Here is a 3,982-nt window from a genome sequence, read left to right on the forward strand (position 1 = left end):
TGAGGTCGCGGCTTGGTGGACATGATTTCTTTGAAACTTCTCAAATTATTTTGTGAGTAAGTCGAGCTTGGCATTTGTCTCGGAGTTGAAGGAGTTTTCCTTGGGAAACTTCCTATTCCTTCTTAGCATGTTTCCTCTAGAACCATAGTTTGCTTCCGAATCTACCATTTTCTTGATCAATGACGTGCCCTATTCATCATTCAAGTGATCAAATCCTCCCCCCGCGGAGGCATTTACCATCTCCTTAGTCCTCGGTAGCAAAGTTTAAAAGAATGTTTGAGTGATGTACCATTCTGGTATTCCATGGTGGGGGCAACTTGCTATCAAGTCTTGATAACAGTCCCAAGCTTCACCCAAAGACTCCCCGTCCTCTTGTTGAAATGTATGAATCTCATTACGGAGCATCGCGATCTTTGATGAAGGGTAATATTTGTCCATGAATGCTTTAGCCAAGGCATCCCATGTAGTGAAGGTATCCGGTGGGTGAATGTTCAACCATCGATCCGCCTTGCCCGTCAATGAAAACGGAAACAACATCACTCTCAAGGTGTCCTCGGACACCCCATTCTTTTTCATCATTGAAACCTTCCTTTTAAACTTCCGGAGGTGAGCATGGGCATCCTCTTCAATATGTCCTCCGAACAAATCTTTCTCAATCAACCCGACTTGGGCGGGATGCATTTTAAAGTTGTTTGGGGCCAAGGTGCCAAAATTGATAGGGTTACATGAATCATTATGGTTAGGCCGGTTATGATCTCTAAGAGCCATTTGTGGTGCTGGATTTTGCATATGAGGGGGTGGTGATTGGGGTGGGTTATTTGGAATAGGGAAGTTATGAAAGGGGTTTTCTAGTAGAGTCTCAATTGTGAGGTTTGGTTGAAGTGTGGTTGTGGTATCTATATTTTGTGGGATGTGTGAATTTGGTTGGTCAAAGTTTGCTTGAGGGAAATTATTCCTAACTCTCTCAAGGGTCCTTGTCCTCAAGGTTCTAAAAAGCCTTTCGGGGTCGGAGTTGAAGAGAAGAGCTTGGTGGTTACTTCTAGGCATGCACTCAACAAACCGTTAGTCTCCTAGTGTTTTTACACACTAGGGGTAGGCTAGAAATCAAACACTCTACAAAGAACACACAACTACTAAAACAAACTAACAATTGAGATAAGACTAAAGCAAAGACTCTAAGAAAAACGAAGTATAACCTAACGCCATCTCCGGCAACGGCGCCATTTGATGTGTAAGATTTTAACGATAGGGTCAAATCGCTTACCACCAACAAAATTAACCCAATTTAAGCTTAAATCAGGGTCGAACCACAAGGATGGAGGAGGTTTCTACTTAGTCTAAGTAAGAGTCTAGTCTAGTCAAAAATGAAGGAAAAGGGTTTGATTTAAACTACTTGATGCAACTAAACAAATTATTATAGAAATATGTGTTCAATTGATTAAAGGCTAGGGCTTTCGGGGTTATCTAAATGATCTATGGGCAAACAAGTCGATTTAAAGAGTCTAAGATGAAGGTTTGTCCTAGGACGGGATTCAATATCTTGATTATCCTATAGGTGATTACCAACTCTCATTGAGAAACTACCCCTTCTAAAGCATGCAACAAGACTGTAATCCTACGGTTTTATGAGTCTCTGGGTACTCTATCGAGTAGGCCTTACTCTGTCGAGTAAGGATGAGTTGCGTTTTAAAATAGTTTCTGACCTGTTGGGTACTCGATCGAGTAACTATGATATTCGATCGAGGAAGGGGGCACTCGATCGAGTACCTTAGCTACTCGATCGAGTAGCCGGTTTACGGGGAGTTATTTCTCGGGTTTTGTTAATTATGCGATTAAGGTATATAATCTTTTCCGTCATTGTTCTTAAACACTTTTCAAAACCTAAATTATCACAAGAGAGAAAGCAAAGTACGTTCATCACTTTAATCGCATTGTTAGCAAATCCCGGAGTTTGGAAGGTCGGATTTCACCTTTCGTTATACCGTTGAGATCCTTGCGTCGAGGGTAAGATCTATGTACCGTTTTTATAGTTTTTCCTTAAAGTTGGTTAAACCCTAATATGGGGATTTGGGTGTTTTTGTGTAGATTGTGATTTGGTAGTGTCTATGTGTTTGTATGATAGGAGGAGGTTTTGTAGAAGAGGCTTTTTGATACAGCTGTTGATACCGTCTGACTGTTGTGCTTTCCAGGTAGGATTTCCTACTCAGTATTAGTCCCATAATGGGATGATTGTTGATGTGTTGAGATTGATTGCTTAATATCGTAATTGTATTGTGACGGTTGTGATTGTGGCTGTTGTCTTTGGTTCTCGAGATGCGTTCTCGGCTGAGTGGAGTCACTTGCGGGAGTGGCTTCACGCCCTAGTTTCGCCTCCTGTGGAACCCGCCACAGGAGGGATGTGCACATTAATGGACAGGGTTATCGCTCGGTATGATGAGCGGGGCTTAGGTGGGAACGGCTGCGGTCCCCCACTGGCAGGGCTGGTCCAGTGGGCAGTTGGTGATTGAGATTGATGGGATTGGTGTGATTGTGTGTGTGACGGTGTGAATATCTGTTTCACGTATTGTGGATATATAAATATAGATTGTGTGATTAGTACTGACCCCGTGTTGTTGTTTGTAAAACCTGCGGTGATCCATTCGGGGATGGTGAGCAGTAATTGAGCAGGTTTGAGTTGAGTACTGGGATAGCTGGGATGTGCCACCGTCTGACGATAGAAGTCTTCCGCTGTAGCTTTGCTAGTTTTATAACATTTCAGTTAATTCAGTAGACAGTTGGTTTTGAGAACATGTATCGTATTTTGGTATTTGGTTTCAGTTGTAACCTTTCACTAAACTTATATTATTTAAAGTTGTTTCGTTATTATCTTATGAATATCATGCCTCGGGTAACCGAGATGGTGGCATCCTTATACCTGAGTGGTCCTGGTAAGGCACTTGGAGTATTGGGGTGTTACAAATGGTATCAGAGCAACGATCCTGAAACCTGTAACCAATAAATCCAATGAATATAGGGAGTCAATTAAAATGAACCCGGGGTAAAGATTGTAGGAGCTAATGCAAAGGCTTGGGAGACGTCCTAAAGTAGCGAACTTGCCCTACAATTTTGAACCGGTCACATGGGGGGTGTATGTCAAGGTCGTATGTGATGCTTGTTGACTCGTATGAGAATGTGATGATGTATGTTGTAATTGTTGGATGTTTGGAGTAGAAGGTCGAGTTTGTGAATGAAAGGTTGGTGAAGTATATAGAACTGTTGTTGATTGAAAGCATGTTGCATGATAGTTGGTTTACAATGTTGGTTGGAATTGTTAGAAAAGTGTATGAGAATGATGAGTAATGTGGTGGAAAAAGGGAGTAGTTCATATGTGATATGATTATACATAATTTTGTTTGTGTAATTTTATATAATGATTTCATATACATGCCTACTATTGTTCATATGTACATGTTGCATGAAGAATGTGGTTGAAATGGATGAATTGATTGGAAAAGATGGAGTGGCAATAGCATGAGAATACTAATTTTGTGATTATGAATATGTTTAGGTGACGAAGTGTATTTGTAATATTGATGTATTAGTAACATGGAATAGGATTTGTAATGTATGAGTATGATTTGTCTTACGAAAGGCTATAGAATAAAAGCATGTGGGTAGTGCATGATGAATGTTGTTGCTTTGCTTTCGAAAATAGTAATATGTGATTGGGACTACTGGTTTCATGAGTATTGGGTTGTTTTTGTTTACCTTGTTGTCGTTTAAGTTGTTTGGAAGTAAAATAAAGTAGTTATGTTTTTTTCGATTATAAAGAGGTTGTGTTTAAACTGTTATAACTTGAGATGCATAAATGATTTTAATGTAATTCCAATTGGAGGTGATATCTTGTTCTTTTACGATTCTAACGATAGGTCACACGCCCAAAACGACCAAGAAATTAGTGAGTTATGGTTGTTTTACAAAAACTGGACAGTGTTGAGAAATG

The 3,982-nt window shown here is 40.2% G+C and overlaps 1 non-coding gene across 1 annotated transcript; it reads left to right on the top strand.

Annotated features, from left to right (window-relative positions):
- Nucleotides 1–298: 298 nt before the first annotated feature.
- Nucleotides 299–405, top strand: LOC141635611 (small nucleolar RNA R71). The gene has a single exon (XR_012540285.1). It is a non-coding gene; the product is annotated as a small nucleolar RNA R71 (small nucleolar RNA).
- Nucleotides 406–3,982: the final 3,577 nt, after the last annotated feature.

Source organism: Silene latifolia, chromosome Y (assembly GCF_048544455.1).
Source record: "Silene latifolia isolate original U9 population chromosome Y, ASM4854445v1, whole genome shotgun sequence".
Taxonomy (NCBI): domain Eukaryota; kingdom Viridiplantae; phylum Streptophyta; class Magnoliopsida; order Caryophyllales; family Caryophyllaceae; genus Silene; species Silene latifolia.